The 16028-nt window shown below is 37.5% G+C and overlaps 1 protein-coding gene across 2 annotated transcripts in view; it reads right to left on the bottom strand.

Annotated features, from left to right (window-relative positions):
* LOC129568445 (homeobox protein cut) overlaps positions 1-16028 on the bottom strand; it is a 176354-nt gene that overhangs the window by 67365 nt on the left and 92961 nt on the right. The gene's annotated exons all lie outside the window — the stretch shown is intronic.

Below are 16028 nucleotides of genomic sequence, written 5' to 3'. Positions count from 1 at the left end.
TGTCTGCCGAGGATTTGGATACGATTCAATTTCTTTTTCTGCATCCTGCGGTTTTTTTCGTCTATTTTCGTTATGGCTTCCCATTAAATATGTAAAATGTTTGCGCACTAAACAAACAATACGTCAAGCTATGTTGCTGGCAAACACACTGAAATCGGAGAATAAATGAAAAACCCGCAAAGAGTTCCGTTTTTCAATCGCATTGAAAATTAGTCAGAGAGAACGAAGAATTTTTGAATGGAAAACTGAAATACGCATTTCGAATGTGTGCAGACAACCGCCGTTCACATACTCACATCTGCATGTTGTTTCCATATTTTTGTTTAGTAATGTTTTTAAATTATGTACATCCGAATTTCTGTGTGCACAAATTAACTCTGGGCTCGGGAAACTGAACGGAAAAATTAAAATCTAACAATATTAATTTGATGTGTAGAAAATGAGACTGGCATTCAAATGAGAAAATGGTGAAAAGGAAGCATTTTCCACACATAGAACGCAAACGTTTGTTTGAAAAATCAAAGAAATGCGAGTGCAGATTCTGGTTTTGAATGTGTATCTGTGTGTGTGTGTTGCCAAAAAGGTGCGCTTCATTATTCAATGAATGATTTTTCATATATGGAAGATATATATCGCTCTCGCATTCGAGTAGTGCGTTCAACACGAAGCGGACGTTCAGAATTAACCGGAATTAATGTTTGGTTTGAATGAGCGAGGGAATAAAAAATAGACATTTGATTAAATAGGAATCAAATGTGATGCATAAATTAGTGATGTCGAGACGTGTATGTGTTATGCTACTACACTTTGGTTAGTTGTGCTGATTCGCAGATATGGTGTTTTAGGAAAGGTCGTTAAGGCAGGCAACAAGCTTGCTCTCTGTCGGTGATTAGTGATTCGTTTGTTTTTTACATCCAAATGGAGTCAACTTACGGTCAATGGGATCATGCAAATGATTTATTTATCCATCAAAAATCGTACATACCTGCAAAACGGAAAATGAGAGAAAAATTAATAAATCAAAAGGTTGGAAAACGGTAAATGGAAAACTTTCTCTAAAACAGTAAAAACTTCTATTTTCTAAAATATTTATTTATTTTTGAGTTTTTTTTTCTCCGGCCAACTAATATGAAATTCTATTTAGAAATGAGAAATGAGTTTTTGTGTTTGTGTGTTTGGGGCAGCAGTAAAATGAAAACATTGAAAAGGGTTTTCTGTTTGCCGTCACGCATACAAAGAATTTCAACGATTTTTATATCAAATATATATATTTTGCTGTGTTCAATTCATTTATCCGGAATGATTCTTCGCTTTTCATTTAAAACGATATTTGTGTTCGGCTCATCCTGATTGATCCGGGCAAAAGGAAAACATTTCTCGAACTCATTCTATTATGATTATTGAGCGACAAGGTGCGCACCCAGAAGGAGGAGAGCACACACAAGATGCAAAACAATGGCAGTGTTTGTTTCGTTTGAAAAAGCTTGCCGGAAGTTACAGTCCAATTTATAATGCATTTTAAATAAGTTTTTCGACAAAAGAAAGTTTGAATTTCATCCAGAAATGCAAACAATGGCCATTGAGTGACGCAAAAACAACAATTGACCATTCGAACAACTTCATCGGCATTATAGCTTGGCCCCTGTCATTCAAGTGGTTTTTGAACGCGGTGACGCACCAAACAAACGGCCCCGTGTGACATCAATTGCACAGTCCAAATGAAGACAATACACAGAGAGAAAGAAAGAGAGAGAGAGAGAGAGAGAGAGAGAGAGCGGCAAACACTTCGACCAAATGGCAAAAGCAAACGCAACCGATTAATACGTAGAAAAACATTTGTATATTGTTTGCCTTTTTCGCTTGAAATGCTGCCGTGTCGGTGGTTTGGTTCGACGAGTCGAGAATGTTGTCATTATCGTCGTCGGTCAGGCAAAAGATATCGTCTCCATTTCTGATTTCTATGATTATGCTTTGTTCCGTTACATGGTCATGCAAAGTACACACGCACATGATCCTTTCGAATGGATTCAGCAAACGAACAATGCGACCCAACAAAGACGTCAAGTGACTCAGCAACCTGGGCCTATTGATGACTTTTGAATTCAGACAATCATTTTGATTCCGATGCGCTTTTTCCTTTTCTCCCCCGGCAACAACAGAAAATCTACTCAGGAAAACTCCTGTCCGTGCGCTTTCTACCATTCCGTTGTGAGTCAAAGTTACTGACAGAAATCATAAACTTTTGTATGCGACAATTGTGATTTGTTATTTTAATACATGTGCTTGTTTTTATTTTATTTTCTGTTTGTCCAACCAAATCGAAATATATTGACGAAATGCTTTCCTGGATATGAAAATTTACCAAAATACAATTGGCAAACTTGTGCCGTTTCTATTATTCCAGTTCATTTTTCGTTGTTTAATCAGATTTTCGTCTGGGAAGCGTTGTTCATGGATCAATTAAAAAATTGCTAGTTAAATAAAAAGGGATCGTCTCACCCAGTCCCATCGAAACCGAAAGCCAAAAAAAGAGTTCAAACAAACATCTCTTTCAACTTATTATTCTTTTGACAGGCAGATATCCTTTTTCGACTGTGGCATTATAAATAATATGAATATCTATCTATATCTATCGCATCATCCGAACCCGAATTGCTAATAAAAACTCTGAAAACTGGTGTCACAAGCACATGCGTTACATTTCATAGTAGACATCGGATGCAAATACATACAAATCGTTGTCCATTGAACTCAATGACAATGGTCGTTCCTTCCTCACCCGTTCGCTTTTCGATGCTGCGGGGAACGATGGCACAGATATGCATAAGATATTTGTACCAAACCGAAAAATTGTATTCTGAATGGCTCTTCTTGTCTTTGTGTATGTGTGTAAAAAATCATCAAAATCATTTTCGAATCTATGCGAGGATGTAGTGTATCATTTGAACGACAACCGAAACAAAGATATGACATGAGTGCTCCTCACCCAAAAACATTCAAATGACGTACGGATCTATAAAATTTTAATGTATATACAAATATATTTGCAACCAAAATCCAGTCCTCCCGTATTATACACTTCCACATGTGATTCCGAATACTCTTGAGTCCAACACAAATGATATCTTTTTTGAAGCCATTGAAATACATAACATCATATACTAATAATTTTTAACAATCGTAATCGACTTTTTCCAACTTCGATTCGGTCCCCCTCCGGTCAGCTTCATTCATCTTCGTTCATTGCGATATTTTCACGGTTACAATTGTGAAATGCTTTATTATTTCTCGTACACATATCAACCTCACCAATAAATATATCATGCAAATGGTGTACATGCACACAACTAAACTTGTACACGAGATATTGTGTCCAGCATCAGCGGTTTATCCATCATGTGCTGGCCACACATAAGTTTGTGAGAGCGTCTGTCCCTTTTTTTGAAATATATTGTTTAAACGCAAATATTTCAATGCTTCGTGATTATTTGAATCGATAAAGGGGGTGAGAAGACCAATTTCTGCCTTTTGTAACCGACGTCCGACGATAAGTAATTTTTACATTAGATCCGAAGTATGGTTCACGTGAATGTGTTGTGGTCGTCAAAAATGTGAGTGAATAACCGTGAATAACTGGTTGGAACTGAGTGTCCATAGCAACCTTTACGGTGAATGTACCTTTGGTTTTGATGTCGTAAGCAAAATGCAATGGGATAAAACCGTAGGGAAGTGGAGATTTTTGGTACAATCAAAATTGGCTTAATTGAACCGAAGTAAATTTGATGTTTCCGAATTTCAGGCACTCAAAATCGACTTCGTAACATCATTCAATTAACGCCGAAATTTTACTTTACCCAACGCAAATAAATCACAGCGTGAGCTGAAATGCATTCGCCGATTCCATTAATCGTCAATTAAAAACTATAAGACAACTAGCAATTGCTCATTTCAGTGCGCCGAATGCGTTAGAAAACAACATAATCGACCTAACTCGATGAATTGACTCATCAAAGTGTTTCAACACTTAATGGTGTTATGCGGAATGTTTACTTAAAAAGTCTTGAGCGCCTGTAACGCACTTATTGAGTTTGGTGTTGGTGCAAAGCGTCAACCCTGACAATTTTCGTTCGTCTTCGAAACTAAACTAAACATCGTTATGTAAACAAATTGCCATGTTTACTTTCTATATCGTTCTAATAATGTTGTCAATATGTCACAACTGAACATGGATGGATGTGCATCTATGTTGTAAAAGCAGTAGAAGTAGTAGTAGTAGCAGCAGCAGCAGCAATAGCAGCAGCAAAGCAAAGCGGCGGAGCACCTCCTGTTTATGTGCGATGATTTTAACACTTTAAACATCACAAAGTGTTCCATCATTTTGAATCTCTATTACATTTTAATGACACGTGTTACTTTCTTCAAAGCGCACATTTGCCTGTGAGATGCGATGGGGCCGCCAATGACTATGAAGTGCGATAAAAATGTGTAGATTTCCTTGGTTGAAATGGGTCGGATCAATCATGTGAACTAAGGAAATATGTTTGCCGATTGACAGCGTAAGCATTTTTCGAGTGATTTGAGGAAGACAGAGACATGTAAAGGCCGAATATTCACTTCGGAGAATTAATCGCATATTCGCGTATGCTGGAAGAAATAATCAATTTTTATGCTTGTGAGATGCCGACAAAAGCGGGTAGACATAGCATATATGTCATAAAGGGTCATTAGTTCGGCAATTATTTATTATTTATTTTAATAATCGAGAACGAACGAAGGCGAGCAAATGAGAGGGAAAGCTGATATTTCAAAGAAATCCTTCACATCCATCATTTTTCGCCATTTAAAATCAAAAGGCATAGCATATCTCTCAAATCTTTGCCATAATGCTTGCATTCACGAGATGTTCATAAATTAATAAAAAAAACATCACAATAATAAGAGTGGCGTGTATCCGCCAATTTAGCGATCGTCGTTTGCGACAACATGTAAAAGAATCTCGATTCCGGCTCTGCCGAGAGAGAAAGAAACAAAACGTAATTAAAAAGATCATTTCGGCAATATTCTTCGTATTCGTTTTGCTCTTTATATTGGTAATTTCATCGCTGTATTCAGAAGGGTTCAACCTTTTATGCATTCCGGGTCGTCAAAATCGTTCATCGCTTGACATCAGCGGCAAAAAAAAGGAAAAACTATTTATGGAAAGCATTTTTTGCTTCTGCTTTTACTTTCGGTTTCTTGTTGTTTTATGCATTTTCGTTGTGGCAAAATTTTCCCCATAAATATGCCACTGATTCGAAATTCGTTTGATGTCGTGCGACGTCTACCAACACGTTTGAGCCCAATAATTGTGTGCATACATGAGAGTGGAGCGTAATAAAATAATTAAAATTATGGAAGACATGCTTATAGGAAAAGCCATTCGTGCGTTCGGCAAAAATATGATATTCGATTTAAAAATAAGGGAAAAAAGAGTGTTCAGATTAAGTGTATCGACTAAACACAAGAGCGACGACGACAAGTGCATAAATATGGAGAGCACACAAATATTTTGATCTTAATAAAAGGAAAACAGATTAAAAATGGCAACAACGTGATCTCAGTTCGAAATGATGCACAGCAAAATCAACAACAAATGTTGGATTTTCGAGTGAACGCGATTATATCGAATGGCAGAGCGTCGCGCACATGTTGCCATATTCGTTGATGGTTTCCTTTGTATCGCTTTCTTCTTTTCAATTAATCAGCGATTTTACATTCCAAATCTGCACACGCAACGCACTCGGAGCCAAGCATATTGTGTGTTTGTGTTTGTACATCTTCGGCGACATTTTCCCATTCGTATCATTGGCTCAGTTTGTTTTTTTCCTCTGTCTTTCATAATTTATGGCGAATATGTACGGATGAATAGAATTGAAATGCAACTCTCAAACACGAGGTACCCGCACTCAACAGCCATTAAACGCATTGAAAATAAAAACACAGGATGAAAAGACATTACGGTTTGAATAAAGTAGCAAAGTTAATAATGCAATAAATGCAAATTTTTTCTTGGAAATTTTTATTGATGCACGCATTACCGAACCGAAGCGCTGAGAGTTGCTCCGACGTTTTTCTTTAGTTTTTCTGCTCGTAGAATGCGCTCAATAAACGATAAATAATGAAATTTTGTCATTTAGATCGTTTTTCGACACAACTTTGTGCGGTGCATATGTTGTCGCAATTTAATCCTCATTAAATATGATGGGGCCGATTCCGTGGAAAGCATTGCATTTCGACGTACTAAATGTGGTCTAAGTTTAGAATTGAATTTGCCAGAAAATTTTTTGTCAACCGAATTACAATTGGCATCGAGTCTGAAGGATTGTTCTTTTTTTATTTTTGTTGAACCGATAAAGCTATTTTTAGCACGTTTCCGCTTTCACATTGAATGCAAAACAAATGTCGCCACTGATAAGAAACATTGAAAAATACATGACCAAATTTGCGATTCCGTCACATTTTTTCGACTTTAAATGTCAGCATAAAGTTTATCAACCGAAAAAAATATATTGAATATTTATGAATTGTGCTTTGTGTTCTCGTTAAACTCGAAAATGTGTAGCAATAAATGCAAAAACGACACTAAACTGGCTTTTGGGGAGAAAATCGAATGATAAAAAAAAACGGGATCCCCCATGATTTGGTGCAATTAGGAGAGTGGAAAAAAGTTATACACACAAATTTATAGTTTTGTTTTGGTTTTAAATTCAACGCTTATACGCCGTAAACAAAATTGATAACGAAAAACTGCACCCAATTCCATTTAGCGGCGGAGAAGCGCTGAGGGAGGCAAAAATTATATCCGGGAAATTCGTGCACCTCCACCAGAGATAGAAGAGCGATAGAGTGGGAAAAATGATTCGCCGTGGCGAAATGAACGAAAATGAATGCGAGCACACAAAACTTTTGCAATTGATTTAACTTTAGATGAAACGAACAACGCCAAAATCCAAAATGCGAACACCGTGATTTTCCATAACCAAAATTGAATGGACTACAGCTAAAGTGTTTTTAAAGTGTATTTATGTCTATCATAATGTGTGCTGAACCGTTTTTTGCGAAATAAACCGAAAAAAAATAAAATAAACCGAAAAACAAATCGAAATACGAAAAAAAAATCTTTGGTGCAAACGGTTCCGGTTTGCACTGCCGAAAACGGAATCATTTGAAACAGTTAAAAATGAGCGCCTTCACATTATCACTCAAACTCATCTATTAATTTGCAATTGCATGTTTGATATCTTTTTGTTTCGTGTGCTGCTTGCCGTTTCTTTCGGCTTTTGATTTTATTTTCGGTGCACTTTCATGTCGTTGCCGCTTTTTTCCATCGCCTCTTTTTATCTCTTTTTATCCTTCAATCTCTTTCCCTCTTTCTCTCTCTATCGTGTGTGTGCTTGTTTCTGAAATTCAACTGTACAGAACCGAATTGAGTTCTGTTCACTGTTTTCTCGTATCGAAGGTTCCAAATTTCTAATCAGCACTTGGTAATCAGTTGGGCCAATTTTTCGCTGTGTACAGTGCTTCCGTTACGATTGAATGCATGCATTGTCTGTGTGGATGTGCGGTAATTTTATATTCCACCGCTTCATTCATAAATCTTATTTTCAAAGCCAGGCCAAAATTCAATTACGAGTCTCCCTGAGCACGAGCGTGCGAGAGCGGGAGGCGAAAGGGAGTCGTAACGCTTTTCTATGTGTGTCTCGGTTTTTGGTTTTTACGACAAAAAGTCACCACTAAAATTAAATTTTCGGTCGCAGTTAGTTTGAGCGAAAAATGTGAATTTTACGAGTCTTATAAACAATAAATTGCATAAATTGTAATAAATCCCAATTGTTTTGTGTCTTTTTGTTGGTGCTCGCGAGTTTTTTTCTCCCTACATTCGATTCACATGATAATTGTCAATTATCGTAATTTACGCGATTTCACCCGTTTTGTTTGTGTGCGGCTTCTTTGTGTGTATTCTTTTTGTGTTGGTTTTTCGGTTGGAAATTTTCGCATAGCCGAAAAAACTATGCACATAAAATGCATTAGTCAACATTTGTACGGCTCACATCGATCACGAATATAATAACTCAAAGTTCAACCCGTTCGTACTGTTTTATACATTTGCCTCAGCCATAGACGACTGAGAACATTCTTGTTGTGCCGCGCATAAATTCGTCGTTAGAATGCATATATTTGCACAGTATTTTCATTTGATTTAGAATTTTTCCATCGCAAACGAAGCAACCAAATGAGAATGAAAAAAAAAGTCGAAAGAAGTATTTCAATGTGGCAATATAAATAAATTTTGTGTTGCATTTGATTTGGCGAACACTTTGTTTAGTTCTTTTTTTGGGAAGAAAAAAATCCGTGTGTTCTGGTGTGGTGTGGTTCGGAGGTGTCTCCACAGTCTGTCATTTTGAGCTGCGTCAAACGAAAGCGCCCGAATCCGAAAGTACTTTTACATGAAATGTGCAGCGATTCGTGAAGATTTCTTAAGTGCGATAACGGAACCAGCCAAGTGCATGGAAATTAAACAAAACAAAGAGCAGCGAAAAACGGAAAGAAACTCCAATCCCAAAATGCTTGTTGTGACTGGATTTTTATTTGCCGCTATTGCGCATTGTGGCAGTGGTGGTGGCGTGGAGTAGTTTTGGACAGGCTCCTTCAGTTGCCTCGTAATGGTATTACTGTGTGTGTATGTGTGTACAAGAGAAAAAGAGTGACTTTTCGTTCACTTGCTGCTAATAATAGTCGTTTCGTAAGTCAAGTGTGGAAAGTAAGTGGTGAGGGTGGCTGCGCCATGATCAATAGCTCTATCAAATTGGATATTTGTGTTTGGTATTTTTATTTTCGCTGCTAATGTATGCATTTCGGTCGCCGAGACCAGTGGCACACATACACACACAAAACCATGAGCTGCTTCTTATGGCACCGACCATAATGAGTCACGAAAAAAGAAACACCAAAAGCGGATAAATCGGCTTTCTCTCTGCAATCCATTCGAAAAGTGTATTTATGCTTGACGAAAGCGGTCGAATGAGTGTGAGCGAATGGTTCCTAGGCAAAAGTCGCTAGTAGACTTCGGCTCGGTACAAATGCTTTGTTCTTTTGGTGCAATAATAAATTATAATTGCCATTAAAGCCGAGCGCAACCTAACTAAATGACCTAATCGATTTTCTGTTATATTTTCGACGTTGAAATTATCGCGCCAATGCCATAACAAGCCAGCCAAATGGCTGTGCGACTTTCGACTGTCGCAAGAATATCATTTCAATTTTTACAGTGAACTCCAAGAATGAGATTAAGAAACAAAACACCAAATGGATTATATTTATATCGATAGCTTTGTCTTCTCCGAAGAAATTGGCTCCGGATGCAAAGAAAATATTAATTCGGCGCAATAAATCTGATGTTAAAAGAAAATCGAATGACATTTCGACACAAGAGAAAGTAAACAGAAATCGTCGTCATTTATTCAGCTCTCACACCAAACGGTAATAATAGTTTTTGAGATTCTGATCGCACAAAATCTATTCGATTTTTATTTGTTGTTTTGTTTCTGTCGTTGTCATTAACGGGCGGCTCGTTCGCATTTATACATCCATACATTGAAATTTATGAGCGCAGAGTTCATTTGACTCGCATTCTAAATATATAACAGTTATTCACGTGTACTGCTGCTGCTGCTTTCGGTGCGTATCACCAAAGTATGGGTGAAGGAATATAAAAAGTAGCCATAAATTATAGATGGGGACATGATGAACGATCGTCGCATTGAGGCGATCTCTCGATGTGAGAGGAAAATCAGCGTTTTGACAGCATAAAATCGAATGTTCTTATGAAAATAAGCGTGCACTAAATTATTGTTGTTCTTGTTTTTTTATTTATCTTTCATAGATCTCCCATTCATTTGTGTTTATTACAAAAATCGAATTGAAATCAGCTAAAAATAACTGTCAAATCCCTCGACGCTTCACCTTTTCCCAGATTTTCATGCGATGAAAATTAATCTCGGGCTGGCTGACTACGTGCGTCGTATCGGCATTCAATCGCTTGAGCGACACATGGCTTTGTACTTTTCGTTCCGTTTTCAATGCACTGAAAATGATTTAATAAGTGAAACCGAAAATCGTACGTATGAACGCTTTGTGTGATTCGGTGCGTTTATTTTAAACATGTGAACAGCGAAATTGAAACTGAAACCGAAACTCTCCTCGAATTGTGTCTCATCAAATAATTAAAATTTCATGTGGCTTTCGATCGTTCTAGTTTTCGGTGTATTGTAATGATACATTTCGGTTAAGATTTAGCATTGAGCCTCTTCACAATCTAATACTACACGAAATTTGATTGGATTTAATTATAAACAGATGAAATGAATATATGTTTAAATTGTTCTCGGTCTCGTTGCTCCTTGGCTTCGAGCAATTGAAATACATCGAATCTATGCAATTGAAGATATTTCAAAGATAATAACACAAAAATTCGACTTAATGTCAGAACGAATCGGCTAGACAGGCAAATATTCGAATTAACACAAGCATGTGTTTGGCTCTGTGCTGAACTATCGTTTCGTTTCGTTGGTTCGTTGTTTTCTTCTTCTTCTTCTTCTTCTTCTTGGTTTTTTGAAGTCGCTTGACGCGCCTCATCTATCTTTGTACCCGCAGTTTATTTATCGTCGGGCACACGAATACAGAAACAAAACAGAACGAAAAAAAATTACACAAATTTCGCACAAACAAAACAACCGGAGCAAAAACACAGAGAATGGTCTTCAATTGAGGCAATAAACATTGGCTAAATCGACTTTTCCGCGTGAATGTTGTGTGTGTGCGGTGTGCGAGCAAGCAGGCGAGTGTGTGGCAAATCTAAGATCTCTTGTTATTGAATCGAAAATTTTAATTGCATGTGGTTTTGTTACATTTTGTGTTGCTTCACCCTTCGAGCCTGGTCGCTCGCCGTTTGGCGCTCGTTATTTTCGATTTGTTCGTCTAGATTCCATCCAAGATAAAAATTACAACAACGTCTGTCGTATTATGTGCGGCATTGCACATTATTGGGCCTAAGTGCATAAATAGTTGCATGCAATTCATCTCTTTGTACGTACACACAACCATTTTTCGGCTGTTTCGTTTTTTTTTTACTTTTATTTTTATTTTTTCGAATGCAAACTTGTTAAAAATGTAATTCCAACTTATTTTTGGATATTGTACGGGCGCATACCAAAATCGATAGTCCTGACACGAAACTTTGTCGTAAATTAGACTGAGAATTAAAATGGAATGGGTGCGCCGAATGGGAATGGGCGACCGAAAATGAGAAACGCTCCAAATTGTGTACGTATAAATCTTTTAGTAGATATAAATCATCGACAGAACATCCTTTATTAATTCGACTGATGTTGCTGACTACATAAGCCAATAATGCTCCGTCGTCCCTTATCATTAGGGAGAGAAGATGCAGCTGATTTTCGTTTTGTTTTTGATTTCTCAATTCAATTCCATCACAAATTTGAATAAATAATCAACCGAAACTTTTTCCGAAGGCTGAAAAGAGTGTTTGCGAGTCTGTGAACGAATCCAAATGGTGCTGTTTTCACTTGAATAAACGAAAATGCAACTTTAATTACATTATTAAAATCGAATTTCGATTCCGTTTTTCTGGGAAAAGAGAGGAAAAAACGAACCAAAAGTCGACCGCATTCGAAAAACCCCTTTTATTTGCACATCTCGGGGAAATGCGGAGCAAAAATCACAAATTATTACATTCCATTGAAAATTCAATGAAAAGCAAACTTTTCAATACAACAAACACCCAAAAATATTTTTATAAATATATTGGGAAGAGGCGAGAGACAGCAAATGCAAACAGACACACAGCGAAAGAAAACAAATTAATTCCTGCATTTCTATAAAATATTTATCCGAAAGTATATATTCCGTAGTATCAGTACATAAATAAATAAGTCGAAAATCTGAGTTTTTCCTTTGTCTCTTGACTTCGAGAAGGGACGATTTGGAAGCGTAGTCATGGTTCATTCTATTGACCGCACCAAAATTTACTGTCGGTGAATTTATGCATCAAAATGTTTGTCGTTTCATTTGAATTAAGTGTATAATGGAATCCACTTGGTCCCAAAGTACTTGAAATCGTTACAACCGAAATTCCAAAAAGTTTTCCATCCCTAGAAATACATTGATTGACGTTTGCCGTTTTTTCTTCTCCGCTCCGACATTGATTCGGATTTGACGTTTTTTTCTACAACTTCGTCTTTTCTTACTGTGGCGAAGTTCTTTTTGTTCGATTGCCTCTCGCGCTCAAACCCTTATCAACGTTTGTGTTTTTTTCTAAAAATTTATTTATTTTGCCATGTCAAACAATAAAATAATCTGTTCATCGTTACAAATCGAATCATGTTTGTCGTGCCAACGAGCAAGAGTAACCAAGGATTCAAAAGAAAATCACTCGGGCTAAAAAATAAGACGACCACAAATGCTGTTCGAATGCGTTGGGGGCAAATGGTTTCAGTAGCAACGGCAGCACATTGGCAATCACAGTTAATTCCGAAAAAGCTTCGATTGCTTGTTGATTCACATCAATCCATATCCATTGATACCACCTCCTTTAACCCAGCGCTCACAGAATCCATACAATAAAACACACAAAGCTATCATCAAACAATGATAAAGACACTCGAGTCGAGAGAGATGAATACACATAAAAAAACCGACAAGGAAAACCCGAAAAGAAAATCATCTCTTCATCGAGAGCATTTCGAAGCCCATTGAATGGCAGCCGCAAAAGTTTCCCTTCGTTTACCGATTGCCGTTTGCATTGAATGAGCCATACAATACGATATGTATTTTCTATAGCCATAACAAGCTCATAAAAATCCAACAACGATCAACCAATAGAGAATTATTGAAGGAGAAAAGGCTAAGGAGTAAGAACAAGAACAGAAAAAAACGGCATTCCATTTATTGTCGATTTCAAAAACATTATTCGCCTTCTCTCTATTGAATTGATATCTTGTTGTTCCAATTGATAGGTCGACGCGAGTGCGTTGGATCTGGTAATGCTGCTGTACGTGCGGTGATTGTATTGTAATCTATAGCTATTTGTAAGGCGAAGTGTTTGAGTTTTGCTCCAAGGAGCACGACCCTTCGTCGCACACACACTTTTGTGTACTGGAGAGAAAAGAAGATATTCGCCCGAGTCAAAACACAAACGACGGCTCGACAAAAATACAGTTTTTCTTCTTCAAGAGTGGAATGTTTGTGTTGTTGGTTTTTTATGCGTTTGGTTTGTGATTTGACAAAGGAAAAGCTCAGAAAAATCACAAGTTTCCGACCCTTTTTGTGGATGTTTCGTTGTGGCTGCTGCTTCTTCTTTGTACGGCTATGTGTTTGTTCACCGATTTTCTTCGACTTTTTTTTCTAACAGTTGGTCCTGTTCATTCAATCAGAAGATTGGTAACCGTTTTGCATACGAAATGACGGTTTCGTCCAACGAGCGACGGAAATTTTTCCGGTGTCGGCTCCCTTCGCCGCCAACATTCTTTGTCGAACTTTTTTTTCACCACTGCCCGCATTCAGAAAACCCAGAAAAACGAACGTCGGCACACCAATAAGACGGTGCGGTGCGGTTGTGTCTGTTTATCTTTATTCAAATCAGATCCGATCATTTCGCACCGATTTCCTTTCAATCGTCCGTAACAGAAGGCATTTAGAGAAAATTCTTTCCTGATTTTTGTTTGGCATCACTGCCTTTTCCAACCCCTCAAACGGTTTTTTTTGTTTGTGCATGGATTTTTATCTATTTATTTTTCTTTCCGCACACGGTGTATACCAATGAATTTGCCAACAAGTCATATTACAATAAAATTACAAGATGACAGACATTGTTTGCCTGATGTATCGAAAGGGTGACGTATTTCTCACAATTACCGACAACGCACGAAAAATACAACCGCACGAAGAATGTAGGCGTCAGTCAAATCAATGTATTGAAGGCGGTTGGTTCGGTCTATTTGCACTGACAAACAGTTGATAACGGTTCGAGTGTCAAAATATGGAAATATTCCTTCTGTCGACTCCTTCAAGGAGTTCTTTTTTTTCATTAAAAAAACAGAAGGGAAAATATGATCAAGTGTTAAGTAAATAAACAAGAATGCGGTTATTTGAGGTGAAGTATGTGAAACAAGGGAGAAATGCTGAAGAATCGAAGATAAAATTTCTTTCTGTTTGACTTTTTTTCTTATTTGCATAAATATTTTGTGGGAGAAAAAAACACGAGGCGGCAAGGATTGAAAGGTGTGAATATCTAATAAGCCAATAATGACGAATAAAAGAGGAATAAATTTTCATCTCTTTTCGAATACGGCGCGTAAGACAGTGAATGGGTAATTGTATTCAATTGCAGTATTTGCTTCGTAGATAATATCGAGCCGGTTGAGTGCTTTTCTTAAGCATTTGCAAAACTTTTATTCAAATTGTTTACTCGGAATGGAATTGATGGAAATTTAAGTGCTGTTCGATGTTTTCTAATTAGTTTCCGTTGTATTTTTGTCTTCCATTTGATCCACTTAGAGTGCGCGATGAGCGAGGTAATGGCGAAAGACAATTACACAAGAAATGCGATAGCGTTTATTGAATATATCGGCCATGATATTGAAGCCAACGAGCAAGTGAGTCGTGCTTTTCCTTTGTGCACTGTGCATTTTAAGTACACAGAGTATGGACCAAAGAAGCCCAATTCACTTTTAATTTCTTTTCAATTGGTGCCATCGTTGTTGTCGCTGTCGCCAAAGGAATGAGGTAAGAGGAAATGTGATAAGAGCACGCTTGAAAAGAAGCCAGAGATAATAAACAGCAGTGAATCTAATAAATACTGACTTGACAAAGAGAATATCTATTTTCAAAGAAAAGTTTAGTGATCGAATGAAGAAATTTTTCTTTTCCTCCGTTTGCTTACTCAATGTGCCTTGTCGTCATTATATCTAGTTGAACACAAAAACTTGTGCGCGATACAGAGCAACGCGCAGGTAGAATATTGAATTCGAAGTCGCAATCAAAAGTTAAGTGAATTGAAACGAACGAATGACGGCGGTGTGGTGGTGGTGACAAAGGTTGGAGGATGGGCACGTAAATAACGGCAAAGCATCGGTTTCCGTAATTAAAGAAAACGCATTAAAATTTTCCAATTAACAATTCACTTTTAAGTACGGATCTCCCACTATGACGACACGGTTTCTCGCTTCGCGGCCTCACCTTCCGCACTGATCAGTACTCATCTTTTGCAATGAGTCGTTGAATGAAGCAAACAAAACAGTATGTCAAGTATTCGTACAGTTCTTGGAACATTGTTCCTACGACGACGAATGCAAAATGCTCAAAAGCAGTCCATTCGCTTCTCGAGACTGCTCAGCGCCCGTTTACAAAGTGCCTTCCCGTTGTTTTCTGCACGAGGGTAGCTAATATTATTATTAGGTAGATTGTATGGCAATGCTATCGTATTACCAACACGTCGATTCTAAGGAGCCAAAGTATCAGCAGCAGTCAGATGTTTTCGCCACTTTACACAAACACTTGTGATCACTTTCTTGTTATTTATATTACAAAGTAAAAAGCGGGCAGCATTTTCTTTCGCCCGTTTCGTTTCAATGGACATTTTCAATATCGACATTTCCACAGGAGAAAATCCGATTATTCCAGCGACTTACATTTTCTTCATTTTCATACAGCAAATGTCACTTGTTTCAACGGGAAAAAGAATAAGGTGACAAAATCGCGCTGACTTGCACCAAAGATGTTTGTTTGAGTTCATGTAATTGTAATTACAACTACGAAGAACTATTGTTTTGTGTTGGAAACCACTTCGAATTTCCGTTGCATTTGAGTGAAAGCAATCAGAAATTTATCACATTTCAAAGGAGGAATTTAGTTTTGAACTCGCTGTACTTTGCTTGCGCTGAGTCAACTTCACGGGGTCATTCTTTATGACA

Source organism: Sitodiplosis mosellana, unplaced genomic scaffold (genome assembly GCF_009176505.1).
Source record: "Sitodiplosis mosellana isolate CC-2019 unplaced genomic scaffold, AAFC_SMos_1.0 Smas_scaffold_18, whole genome shotgun sequence".
Classification (NCBI taxonomy): domain Eukaryota; kingdom Metazoa; phylum Arthropoda; class Insecta; order Diptera; family Cecidomyiidae; genus Sitodiplosis; species Sitodiplosis mosellana.
The sequence above is the reverse complement of the archived record's forward strand: the minus strand, read 5'-3'. Positions and strand labels throughout refer to the sequence as shown.